Genomic DNA, 13,860 nt, shown 5'->3' with positions numbered 1-13,860 from the left:
AGAGCAGATTGCGTGGCAACAGTGCGAGGCTCCCCTAATCCAGTGACAACTGTGACAGCAAGCACACTTCCCCAGGGCCAGGACTCCCCAGACCAGCCTGCATTTATCCCCTAGAAGAGCCAGCGTGCTAAACCCAGGAACTTGTCCAGGGGTTAAACCTTCCTTAATTCGAACATTTGCAAGTGTCGTGATGTGTGCAATGCTGTGTTTACAGCTTTTAAAATATGACCGAATCACTTTGTGACCAGCAGTGTGTATCTGTATCCTACTCAAAATAAAAAAGCATTGTCAAGTTTTTATTCTGTTTAGGTTGAAACAATTTATTAAAAAGGAATAAAAAAGATGAAAGGAGGGAGTGGAGGTTGAGAAGGGGAGAGCGAGAGAGCCCAGGGCCCCCGCCCGCCCAGGGAGGGAAGGGAGCGCCCTCCCCCGCCAGCTCCTCCCAGGCCAAGGGCCTCTCTTCCCATCCTGCCCTCTGTCCTCCCACTTCCAACAAGATCATGAGAAAGACTGAGATATAAAAATAAGGAATGGACCTCTCTATTAAATTCAAGCTCCTTTCCACAAAAAATTATGAACAGAGTTTCCAGTTTATCAAATAAATTACCAGCAATTTTTCAAAGACAATCTCTGAAACTTGCCTTAAAATAAACTCTTAGAAGTATTATGGGAATGATATATATGAAGATTTTTAAGGCTGTTATCTATTGGTACATTTCCCTTCAGAAATATTACACCTATCTGCAGTCCCAACATTGCATTTCACCATTGCCAATACCAATATTAATTTAACTTTGAGCCCTAAGGCCATCATGTTCAGAGACACTATGTATATGTATTTTTAAAGAAAATCATTGTCCTTTCTTAAGATTTGAATTCCATATGATTTAGTTGAATCTAAAATATCTTGCAGGAGAATTAATTCCCAGTGTTAGGATGTGTAGCAGTATCAGACTGATTCGCTCAGATGAAATATGGCTCAGGGAGGACTGCCCGAGCCAGCCCAGGGAGGCAGTGCCTACAAGAGACCTGAGCAGCTTCGTGGACTTCATGAGCTTCTTGTGGGACCGTTTTAATAAAGGATATTTGAAGAACAACACATAATCCTGGCATTCTTGAAAATGGTATACTATGTAATTAATTACATACACTTACGCTTCAACACATCTTGGCTCAAGTATTCCTACATTCCAAAACTATTCTCTTCCCTGTCTTAGCAAGGCCCCACCGCGGGCCAGATTTGGGTGTTACTGATGATCTGTCGCCGTTGTGTAGTGGGTGCGTCTCTTCTGCCTTGGACTCCCCATCGTGGCAACGACACAGGACTCACGGTCCTGAGTCATCAAGGTCTACCCTCCTGGGGCTATCTCTGAGCTCCCTTGGAATTCTGTGGCCTTGATCCACCCAAATCTGAGCTCTCTACCTAGAGTTCTTAACTTCAAGAAAGCCATGAGAAACGTTTCAAAGATCTTAGAGTTAAGATGCCCAATACTGGCTTGACCGTTTGATATCGGACACCCACTACATGCAATGTTTTCAGTGCTGGCCACCCTGGTTAATGGAACACTGACAGTTCTCTTGCCTTGTCTCTTGACTCTTAATAATCTCCTTCATTTTTTTTAAGATTTATTTGTTTATTTGAGAGAGTTAAGAGATAGAGAGAGGGAGAGACAGAGAGCGGTCTTCCATCCACTGGCTTGCTCCCCAAATGGCCGCATCGGGCAGAGCTGGGCTGATCCAAAGCCAGAAGCCAGGAGCTGCTTCTGGGTCTCTCATGTGGATGCAGGGGCCCACATCTCCTTCATTTCTAATCCACCTTCTTCATCATGACTATGCTAATTGAAATCACACAGAAATATTCTCTGAACTTACGGTTTTTAAATAGTTCTCTGAAACCTAGAAACACATGGGAACCTCGTCATCTAGATAAAGAATATGTCAAAATAAAATATATATATCATATTTGCTGATGAAAGACTCAATGGCGTTCTTCTAGGGTCAAGAACAAGGCGAAGATACCTACTCATTCCCTTACGCAACGTGTCATTAGAAATCCTTACAACAGCAACACGGTAAGAAAAATACACAAAAACCTGGAGATAGAAGGGATGGGACAAAATCATCCCTATTTAAGAATTAATTACTTTCCCCATACACACTCACAAAGAATCAACAAGAAAACTCCTGGAGCTAAAAGGTAATTTCAGAAAGTCTGTAGAATACAAGCTCAGCATACACATACAAGTGAAACTTTGAGATGCTAACAATGAACATTTGGAAGTGAAAATTCAAAGCATAATATCAATTTCAATCAACCCCAAGAAAATGAAATATGTAGGTATGAACTTAATACATATAGGATCCACGTACTAAAAGTTTAACCCCGGGTTCCAGTCCCAGTTGGGGCGCTGGATTCTGTCCTGGTTGTCCCTCTTCCAGGCCAGCTCTCTGCTGTGGCCCGGGAAGGCAGTGGAGGATGGCCAAGGTGCTTGGGCCCTGCACCCTATGGGAGACCAGGAGAAGCACCTGGCTCCTGGCTTTGGATTGGCACAGCACGCCAGCCGTAGCAGCCATCTGTGGGGTGAACCAACGGAGGGAAGACCTTTCTCTCTGTCTCTCTCTCTCACTATCTAACTCTGCCTGTCCAAAAAAAAAAAAAAAAAAAAAAAGTTTTAGTGCACACATAAAGAAATCACAGAAGACCTAAGCATACATAATAGAAGATTTAACATAATAAGATGTCTGTTTCTCCCAAATTAACCATAGGTTAAGTACAGTTATTATCAAAATCCCAGCAAGGTGTCGTGTAGGCACAGACAGATTTATTCTAAAATTAATATGGAAAGATACAGGCTCTAAAATAGCAGAAACAATCTTGCAAAAAAAAAAATAAAGTAAGGGAAATTAGTTAACCCAGTACTAAGACTTATGGTGCAGGTACAGTAATCAAGGACTGTGGTATAGACTGTGCCAGGAGATAGACACATCAATCAATGAAATAAAATAGACAACACATAACTACTTATGCACTAATGTGCCCACTGATTTTTTTTGACAAAACTACAACCAGTGCAATGAAAGAAGAATAGCCCCTTCAGGAAGTTGTGGTAAGCAGGTGGACACGCACAGGTCCAAAACTAAAGCTCAGTCTAAGCCTGATGTGGAGTGAAACTCCTTCAAAAATAAATGCGGACTTAAAAGTAAAGCATAGGGCAGGCGCCACGGCTCACTAGGCTAATCCTCCGCCTAGCGGCGCCGGCACACCCGGTTCTAGTCCCGGTCGGGGTACCGGATTCTGTCCCAGTTGCCCCTCTTCCAGGCCAGCTCTCTGCTGTGGCCCAGGAGTGCAGTGGAGGATGGCCCAAGTCCTTGGGCCCTGCACCCCATGGGAGAAAAGGAGAAGCACCTGGCTCCTGCCATCGGATCAGCGCAGTGCGCCAGCCGCAGCAGCCATTGGAGGGTGAACCAATGGCAAAGGAAGACCTTTCTCTCTCTCTCTCTCTCTCTCTCTCTCTCTCTCACTATCCACTCTGCCTGTCAAAAAAAAAAAAAAAAGTAAAGCATAAAACTCTAGGTCTTTTGTAAAAAGGTAGACATTTTCAGAATTTATGTGTAGGGGAGTTCTTGAACTTGCCCAAAGCTCAGTCCATTAGAGGGAACACTGACAAATTGGACCTGCTCAAAATTTTACAAACTTTACTCTTTAGAAGATCCCATTTGGAGGAGGGAAAGACAGTTTGCAGTCTGAGAGTACATATTTGCCAGTCACATATCTATCCCGTCTAGTATCCAGACCATGTAGAGTTTTCAAAACTCAGCAAAAGAGTTTGCAAGCAGCAAACGATCTGACCAGCACACGGCAGTCACAGCAGATAGGGGCTCACGGGTGGAACGAGGCTCAACCCCACAAGCCGCGGAGGAAACGCAGCTTAAACCACATGAGCCACCCATCCCTGATCAGAAGTGGCAGGGCTCAAAGCAGACTGGAAACACCAACACCCCAGCAAATTCCGGCCAGGATGCACAGGAACCGAAAGCCTCACACGTTGCTCGCTGCTGGTAGGAACGGAAAACGGTGGAGACTCTGGAAATCCCTCATGGTTTCTAGAAAAACTGACCTACAGGGCCATGGGACCCGGCAGCCTTCCGCCCAGGGCAACGAGAAGTCGCTCACCGGAGTCTTCAGGACAGCTTTGTGCACAGCGGCCAAAGCCGAGACAACAAGTCAACACACAGGTCGACACACAGTCGTTGTTCTCCAGCAAGTCAGCCACAGGACAGCCACGCCGTGAGCACCACTCAGCCACAGAACGATGCGTGCTCATGCAGATTTTCAGGAAGTTTCTGTTAGAGGAAAAAGCCAATCGAGGAGATGCGGGTTCTGTTTGTACACCAGTCCTAAACAGGACAAATTACAGAAATGGAGACCTGGGTAGCGCTTGCTAAGGTTAGGGCTGAGCCAGCACTGTGGCTCAGCAGGTTAAACCCCCTTACGGGCACCGGTTCAAGTCCTGGCTGCTCCACTTCCTATCCAGCTCCCTGCTAATGCACCTGGGAAAGCTGTGGAAGATGGCCCAAGTGCCTGGGCCCCTGCACCTGCGTGGGAGACCCAGAAGACGCTCCTGGCTCCTGGCTTCAGATCGGCACAGCTCCGACCGTTGCAGCCAATTGGGGGAGTGAACCAGCGGATAGAAGACCTCTCTGTGTGTGTCTCTACCTCTCTCTGTAACTGTGCCTTTCAAATAAATAAAAAATAAATCTTAAAAGTAAAAAGGTAGGGCTTAGGGTGGGGTGGCGGTGACATGGAAACTCATGGTGACAGAACTGATCTAGTCACCTGCGGCGATGGACACACGTGTAATGACATCACAGAAAGCTCAGCACGCCCGTGCTCACAAATGCGCACACGTCCACGGGGAGTCGGATGAAGGCGTGTGCGTGCAGGAATATCAGCCTCCGGGTCTGCTACTGGGCGGTCGTTCTGCAAGATCTTACGGCGGGAGGAACTGCACTACGCAGTAAGAGGATTTCACTGCACCATTTCTTACAACTGGATACCGACCGTTATTATAAAAGAAAGGGTTTAATTTGTGAAAAGGCCATTTCAAGAGGGGAGAAGGGAGAGGAAAATGAACAAGGTGGCAATGGTGTTGGGAAGGGAAGCTTTTCAAGCAATAGGACGCGGTGGGTTGTGAGCGCTTCATTGACTGGGACGTGCGAATTCAAGGGGTGAGAGCCGAGGACGGGGCAGGTGACTGCTGGTGCCACCAAGCACCGGCCAGCGGCAGAGCTGGAGGCGGAGGGACGAGTCCGGCCGGCAGTTGCAGGACAGCAGTCGGAACCCCAGCGCTGGGGCCGTTTCTGCATCCACAGGCAGGGCAGAGTCAGCAAGGGCGGCACGCAGTCTCCCCTCGCTTCCCAGGGCCCTTCCAGTCAACCACCCAGGGTCAACTCCACCCCAACGCCCGTGCAGTCGGCCCACGTCCGCCCCCCACAGTCCATCTTCTGTTCTACCACCGTCTGCCAGCAGACGGCTTCAGAGGGCTCCCGGGCGTCCCCTGATCTTCAGATCCAATCCCTTCCAATCCATTACCTAGAAAGCAACGAGAGTGGGCTTCCTGGGTGGTGGATCAGTCCTTTTCTCCCCGTCAGTGTTAGCCAGGGGGAGGACAGACACACGTGCAGAAGCCGGGAGAGGGCTGCTCAAGGGACGGCGTCCCTGGGGACAGGCAGAGATGGAGGTGAGCACCGTGGGAGAGGGGGTCTCACGGTGGACGGCGGGCCGCACTGCAGGCGCCCACACTCCCTCCCTGTGAGCAGTCACGTGTTAGAGGAGCTCACCCCAGGGAGGCTGTTTCCCAACAAGGGTTAAAGCGAAGGGGGAACAGTGTCCGACGCTGTTATCGGAGGGGCAGAGAGAAGCTGCCAAGCGTCCCCACACGCTGGGCGGAGACACCAGGCCATGCCCCTCCCTCGGGGGGCGGGGGGACTGTGCCGTTCTCCCCAGCAAACCTCAGAGGCCCAGGCCCAGCACCGCATGGTCTGCGGGAGGTCCCGGTGCCAGCACCGGAGAACCCTCTCCTGACTCCCTCCTGGTCTGCAAGACCTTCCAGGCGCCTGAGTGCCGGCCAGAGCGTGGCCAGGCCCCCACGAGGCTGCGCTTCCGCTTCTGCACAATCTTCTTCTCGCCCAGTGTTCCTGGTCTTCTAACAAAGCACATCCATTGTCCTAGGAGCAGAAAAGATTCCAAAATTCACGTGCGCCATAATTCAGACCCAAGTCGGCACCACGGCGGGCTCGGGTGCCGGGGCCAACTCGCCGGCCACGCTGCCTCCCGCGGTGATCCATCATCATTACGAGCCGCATTCACAACATTTCTCTCTTTGGCATAAAGTCTGAAATGCAAAGGGACTGTTAGGACAGAGAAAGATGGACCAATGAGATACTGAGACCTAAATATGTGCTTTGTTAGAAATGAAAATGGAAATATGATTCCAGGGGAAAAAGGACTTGGTGGCGACGTGGTCACACACTCCTTTCAAAACATGAAAAATAAATTCACCCTCAAGAAAAAGAAGAAAAATGGATCTGACAGATTCATTCTCTCGTATCTTGAGGTTTCTCCTCTGAGCCTATGCATCAAGGATCAGTCTGAACAAGCAAGGCCACGCCGTCAGGAAAGATAGCCTGGGCTCATTGTTCCCGCACGCACCCTCGCCTCGCCAGTCACCACTTCCCCCTCACATGTGATTAAGTGGCTTGTCCCCGAAATGAAAAAAGTCAGCTCCCGGCCCAAACGCAAATAGATGACACACTCCACACCACGGCCCGGCCCCACGCTCACTCCCAATTTGAATTCTCAAGCGTCCGATTGCATTTCTAATCCAGGAGTGGCAAGGCCCCTCCACCACGGCCGCTCATTAATTACAAATGGTTTCCTGTGGTCTTCGCCGGAGTGCAGCACGCTGCCCACCACAAGCAGCAGGTCCCGCCCAGCCTCTGAGGCCACAGCCCAGGAAAGAGGGGACGCACACAAGGCCCCAGCGGGCTTCCACCGCACCCCACTCTCCTTCAGCCTCAACACGCCGCCGCAATAGCTGGCACCTGTCTGTCCACCAGGCGGAGTGTCCAGGAGCCTACGGGTGGATGTGGACAGTCAGAGCCCGGGACAGAGCGGGTCCTCGACGCCTGCTGAATGATGTCTGGAACTCGCGCACACCACAGTGCCCTCCAGGGTCACGGGCAGCCCCACCGCCAGATTCTCACACGTGCCTGTAACCCTGACAGCGTCGCCAAACATGCGAATGCAGTCTGTCCTTCTGTCGCGGGACCAAGTCTGGAAATGACCAAGTCCAGCAAGGGCCTTTCCCTGACGTCTGACCTGAATTATATCGATGTTCATAATTCCACTACGCTTTCCTGGAAAATGTTTAAATTGCTTGAAGTCACTGCTGTGTCAGAACCTGCAAAAGGCAAGATTTAAAGAGCCGATCACACACCAGACGTGGACCAGCTGAGTTCCACAGTCCTCGCCTTGAGCGATGCTCATCTCCAAAGGGATGTGACCTGGAACGTGGCCCACGCGTGGACCACTTCAAAGAAAGCTGCCCCCTGCCGGCGCCGCGGCTCACTAGGCTAATCCTCCGCCTAGCGGCGCCGGCACACCGGGTTCTAGTCCCGGTCGGGGTACCGGATTCTGTCCCGGTTGCCCCTCTTCCAGGCCAGCTCTCTGCTGTGGCCCGGGAGTGCAGTGGAGGATGGCCCAAGTCCTTGGGCCCTGCACCCCATGGGAGACCAGGAGAGGCACCTGGCTCCTGCCATCACATCAGCGCGGTGCGCCGGCCGCAGCGGACATTGGAGGGTGAACCAACGGCAAAGGAAGACCTTTCTCTCTCTCTCTCTCTCTCTCACTGTCCACTCTGCCTGTCAAAAAAAAAAAAAAAGAAAGAAAAGAAAAAAAAAGAAAGAAAAAAAAAAGAAAGAAAGCTGCCCGTGGCGCCACATCGCCGCAGTAAGCCTACCGCAGGCAGCCGGCACCTCCTTCCTCTTGCTGGTGGAGGGGAGTACGTTCCCTCCGTAAGAGGCCAGCGGGGCTCCATCTCTTCTGGTTAAAATGCTTCGGTCCTGGGTGCATTGTTGAGAGTTTGTCTTGCACAGAGAGGCTGCGAGGTTTCTCCGATGAAGATCCCTGCCTCCTTCCTGCGCACGGAAATCCAGCGCCAGGTTCACCTGCGAACCCGAGACGGGTGGGTGACCACCTGAGCAGCGATGACGCTCAGAGGCCCACGAAATCCTGACATCACAGTCGCTTTCTTTCTTCCAAAGTACTCACGTCCGCTGATTACCTCTGCCATGGAAACAGACCCCCCCACACACACACACCGTGTGGAAGTTAGGGAGAGCGCGTGGGACAGGGCAGGCTGAGAGGAAGCACCCAGAGTAGCTGTTCCATCCCAAGCTGCTGCTACCTGCCCGCGTAGGTCCCACACGCTCCCAGACGGTCTCCCGGCCGCAAGGGAGACACCCAGAAGCGAAATGAAATTACTCGGGACTTGTAGCTACAACAGTCTGTGATGTGCTACGTTTCTAAATTAGTGCACAACCAAAAAAAAAAAAAAAAAAAAAAAAACCTTTTTCAAAAGAGATCTGGGTGAAGGCAAAATAGTGCCTGGCAAACGCCTGCCCGTCTGCCGTCTGGATGCTGGGCGAGCCCGACCACCAGGCCGCTCCGCGGGGCGCCCTGCTCTGCGCATCCCGAGAAAACCCCCGTGTCCTTCGCGCTGGGCCGCACGGCCCCGGCCTGCGCGGCATCCACATCTGTTTTCCATGTTTATTAGAAGCTGCTTGCCTCCAGCCCCGCGGGGACTTCCCGCAGAACTCGCCTTTCTGCTGCGCCAAACTATTTTCTTCCCCTCTGCTTCCAACAGTCCCTTCCTCCCCTCAAAACGCATGTTAATTTCAGCTCCGCCTCTGCTGGGTCACTGTCAGGTCAGCAGATTAGAGACAGCCACAGCAGAGAGAAGCCGGTGCCTCCAACTGCGGGGCAGGGTGACCCAGCCATCCATCACGCCAATGGCAGCGCTTGAACAATGACAGTCATCTGTCAGAAGCAGGAGGTGGCGCCTCATTAACACACACCTCACCTGCCCTGAGCTACACCTGCTTATAATAATATCGATCACCCCTGCACGGTGTTGCTTTTTCTCTGATCCCTGAAATAACAAGCATTCTGTTTCTCCCCTGCCTCGCCCAAGAGTTTGCAGGCCAGCGCCTGGAGAGGGGAGGAGACAGTGACCAGCGGGGTGGTTGGGTCAGGACAAAGGGAGGGATGACATCACCAGGGGAAAGTGGCGTCCCCATGTGCGCTTCCTGCCCAAAACGGATCCATCAGGTCGCAGAGCGCCCTGACTGTGCAGATGAAGGTGGGCGGAGCCTGAGCCCAGCTGTGCCCCTGGGGACACCAGGGCCGCCACCCCCACCACGCCCGTCCTCCATGGAGGGGGGTCCTCCTGGACAGACACAGTCCACGGCCAAGGCTCAGCTCTCGCCCGATTCCTGTGCCACAGTGCGACACAAAGCCGCCCCAAATCTTCGTTCTACAAGATTTGAAACCCACCACTACTCCTCTCCACTGAGCACGGGACAGGTCCCTGTTTACCGTGTCTGCCGCAGCCCCCCGCGAGCTCCACCCAGCCACAGGCTACCCCGCACCAGCGTTTCTGGTTGTTGACACGGAAGAGTTTAACGACGCTCCCCAGATGCTCACTGTCCAGGGCGTGGTGTGACGCAGGCTTCTAGCCCGGGAAGCCCCGGGGTCCGGGTGTGTGGGCTTCTTTGATGGGTCCCTGCCACGGTGTTTCCCGATGGGCCGAGACGCCACACCCAGGCTGCCATCCAGCAGGGTGCGACGCCTCCACTGTATTCAGCGTGGTGGAAACACACGTACGTGCACAACCCGCACACAGACGCGTATCAGCCATTTTCGGCTCTTGAGAAAAGAAATTAGTAAGACAGGCTGGCTCAGGTTGGGGAAGCGACTCAAGACCACTGAAGCTTGGTGGGAACTTCCGGTCACAAAGCCGAAGCCAGGAGCAGTGAGGGACCGTGCTGGAACCGCGGTGGGTCTGGGGCTCCAAGTTCCCAGCTGGTGGAGGACTTGTCTGGGGCAGGAGCGAGCGATGACAGTACAGGTGGCGGCAAAGTTGCCCGGGCAGATGGGGGGCGGGGGGGCTGAGGAGCAGACTCGTGCCCCACGGTCAGAGACCGCAGACAGTTCCTCGGAGGTCTCGCCGGCCGCCCAGAGAGCAGCCCTCCTCCCATCTCACCCCGGACAGGAGGCGGCACGCAGGGATGCAGGTTCTTACGCGCGACTGCAAAATCCAGAAAGACTGGAACCTGAAATACGCTCACAGCTCGATCTGCAGCAAAACCCGACCTCACCCTGACTGGCAAGAGCCGGTTGCTCTGCAGGTCTTGTCTGTGCCACTCAGAGTGACGGCTCCCGCATGGGACTGCCAAGGTCATGTGTTTGCCGGGTGTCATCTCAGGGCCCGGACCAAGCCCTGAGGGACACGTCCTCGTCCTGACCTCCGACCAGCACACACGGAGCCTGCCTCTCCTGGACTGGACATCGGTGGACACCCTGTCCAGGCACCTCCCGCAGCACCAAGTCCAACACCCCAAGACCACCCTGCACGTGTGGCGTGGCGGTCTCTGGCCACCCATCACACACTGGCGTCCCTTCTTTTCTAGATAACAAACGAGTGTCCTGGTTAAGGATGCGGCCACCAGGGGCACAACGATCGTGCAAACTCAAGAAATCAGACCTCCCTGCCCATGGATTCACCGCTGTGGGTGCCGCCAGCGCCTCGTGTGGCCGCAGGGTGGACCGGCAGCAGCACCCCCAGAGGAAAGGCCGGACATGGGACGGGCATCAGCTTGGCCAAATCTTCATGCCTCCTTCTCCGACGTGCAAAAGTCATTATCACAGTTGCTCTGAGGGGAAAAATAAACAAAATAAAATAAATAAATAAATAAATAAATAAATAAAATTTTTAAAAAACTGGCCCTACCCAATTCTAATTCCCGAGAACTTAATCTGTATCACTCGGGATTAAAATATTGATTTCCCACTAGGCCACCGGAAGATAAGAGGGGAATTCTGATAAAACCAAACTCCACTCTGGCGGCTGGCGCCTGCCTCCTGCCTTCGGGCTCCCAGCTTCCCACGTCAGATCAGCCACCTGGCGTCCAAGTCAGACTTCTCCCAGCCCCGGGGGAAATGATCCTGATCCACGATGCCGTCTTTCCGTGCGATTTCTTTACCAGACACGGAGAAGCCACACACAACGCGTATTTGTTTTTTAGTAAGTTTTCCTCTCCCTGGCTGTCTCCTCTCTCTGCCTCCCTCCCCCCGATCTGTGTCTCCCGCCCGGGCTCTCCCTCTCTCGCCTTAACTGCCCAGCCTTTCCAAACGCTAGCCTGCGAGAGAAGCTGCCGTCTATTGGCCTGTCAGACGTCCTGGCTGGAAGGCTGCTGGGTTTATAGAAGAGACAAACATTTCAGGCATGCCATTCTGGGGTAATGAAGCATGGCGACAGAATATACCTGTGCAACATTTGATAAAGATGGGCTGACACGCCAGTCCAAATAGGTTCTTTTGTGTGTCTGCACGTGTCTGCCATCATCGCTTTCATCTGCAAACAGGAAGGTGCAGGAACAGCCACGGCTGGCAGCCACCAGGAGGGGGAGAGCAGCTCACACAATTAAACGTCATTTACCTCTGGCCTTGATTCCACTCCCACTACCCTTAATTTATTGTATGTTTTCTCCCGTCCTTTGCAAAAAAGCAGTGGCTCCATTTTTCTTTCTTTCTCTTGCTATCTAATTCCTCTTACGGGGCACTGCAGAAGACAATCGGCAAAATCCCTGGGCGTTCAGCATTGGATCTTAAGTTAAAATGCGTCTTCGCAGGGTTTTTTTATGGCTTTTATTGTTGTTTGATTAATGTAAAGCAAAATTAAACCCTACAGTTACACAAGGTGCATCAGCCAGAGAGGCCAACAGTGCACCCTGCTTCAGTACTGTTGCTTAATCTTCAGAAAGAGAGACAGAGAAACACAGCGACAGTGACAGACAGAGCCACAGAGACGGACACAGTGACAGCCACAGAGACAGACAGAGCCACAGAGACGGAGGAGGAAGGGACCGGGGAGCAGCCCGAGTGTCGCTGGGCGCTGCGGAGGCGTCCGGGGTGACCAGAGAACCGTTCTGCTTGCTCACTGGGCTGGGTTGCTTGAGCTCCTCTCTGCTTTCTTCGGGCAGTGCTGGTGGCCCCCACAGGGCTGTCACCCAGCCCCGGTCTGCACCTGCAGGACCCAGAGCCAGCTACTCAGGCAGGCAGGGCGTGATGGCCACTGCGTCCGGGTGTCTTCTGCAGAAAGAGCCGACGCAGGGCCCGGTTCTTGATTTTTTTCTTCTCCCGCAGAGGGCGGCAGCAGTTGGAGCACAGGGACGGCCGCAATGCATGGCTGTTGCTTGGTTCACCCGTGACCACCGCCCTTCGCTACGCCTCGCTCAGACACAGACGCCGCGCTATGCGCTAACTCCAGCAGGAGCCAGGCCACTCTAAGCCACAGCCTCCAAGCGAAATGAACAGGCGTGCGGGGTCCACGGTAAAGGTCAAGTGTTTCCCTGCCGCTTGGTACCCGTGAAGTCTTAGTGTTTGGGGTCTTCAGAAACTATGGAAATGCTTATTATAAAATACCTACACATGGACTTCTAGCATGTTTTGCACCAAAACAAACTTATCTTTAAGTTCCACTTTTCCACGAACTTTTTGAACTGGCCTCATCTGTGTGCGTTTCTGCTTCCTTCTGAAGTTAGACGTTTCTAGACCAACCCTAGATGGAATGAGAGGAAATCAAATGGACAAGGAATATCCACACACTTCACAAGACGCACACTGCTACCCACGGGTACACGTCTTTGTTCACATTTTTTAAACTAGTTCAGAGATAAACGCAAACTCGAGACACAGTACAGAATAAAGTTGTGGTAAAGCTTGAAAACCTATGATAAAAGGAAAAAAGGCAATAAACCCACAAATGGGAATGCTTATGGCCTCACAGGGTTCTGAGTTTCATAAAATTCCCAGTTATTTAAGGCTGCTGTCTTGTCAAAGCCATTACGTCTACTTCATTCTTTTAATTTGCAAAGTAATGGTGAAAAGATCCCTGGAGACTGACAGGAGTGAGAGCCGTCTAATGGAAGTCCTTCCCTGAGCTGACGGTGGCTCTGTGGGGAATGGGAAACGCACTGCTGACAGGAGGAGATGCATTTGGGGAGAAACTGCATAAACTTATCACAAAACCAGCCTGCTGCTTAACCACACAAAAACAACGGCGCGAACAGGAATTCCTAAGGTGAACACGGGGTCTGCTACTTCCTCTCGTTGCAAGTTTCAATCAGACGTATTGCCACCTCGTGTGACGACTATTGATTCTGTAAAGGGAAGCAGTCCTAGAAGCAGCTTCAGAATCCAGACACAGGACCCCCCCGCCCCCGTTCACACCCTGCACCGCTTCGGCCAGCCCCGATCCCTAGTCACCGCTCAACAGCTGTGTCTCTCGTAGGTGGACTTTTGAGTTCAGTGCCTCTTGCTTGGAGCAACCGCAGGACGGTCACCCATGCGGTACGTGCCCACAGTCCCTCTCTCTGAGCAGCCTCGCGCTGTGGGGCATTCCAGAGTTGATTTATGTTGATGGATGTGTGGGTTGCTTCTTGACTGGGGCAACAGTGGACGAAGCAGCCCTGCAAATCATGTGCACTCGCTGGTCAAGGGCAGCTCCCCGCGAAACA

At 52.5% G+C, this 13,860-nt stretch overlaps 1 long non-coding RNA gene across 2 annotated transcripts; it reads right to left on the bottom strand.

Annotated features, from left to right (window-relative positions):
- Window positions 1-293: 293 nt before the first annotated feature.
- LOC138843938 (uncharacterized) lies at window positions 294-12,898 on the bottom strand. Of its 2 annotated transcripts, none has more exons than XR_011379155.1 (2): window positions 10,847-12,898; window positions 294-8,229 (listed from the first exon to the last, which is right to left on the bottom strand). It is a non-coding gene; the product is annotated as an uncharacterized lncRNA (long non-coding RNA). The 2 variants fall into 2 exon arrangements; XR_011379156.1 differs by having other exon boundaries at window positions 294-6,395.
- Between the last annotated feature and the right edge of the window lie 962 nt (window positions 12,899-13,860).

This window comes from Oryctolagus cuniculus, chromosome 10 (assembly GCF_964237555.1).
Source record: "Oryctolagus cuniculus chromosome 10, mOryCun1.1, whole genome shotgun sequence".
NCBI classification, from domain to species: Eukaryota; Metazoa; Chordata; class Mammalia; order Lagomorpha; family Leporidae; genus Oryctolagus; species Oryctolagus cuniculus.
Note: the sequence above shows the minus strand (reverse complement) of the source record. Positions and strands in the feature narration are given on the sequence as shown.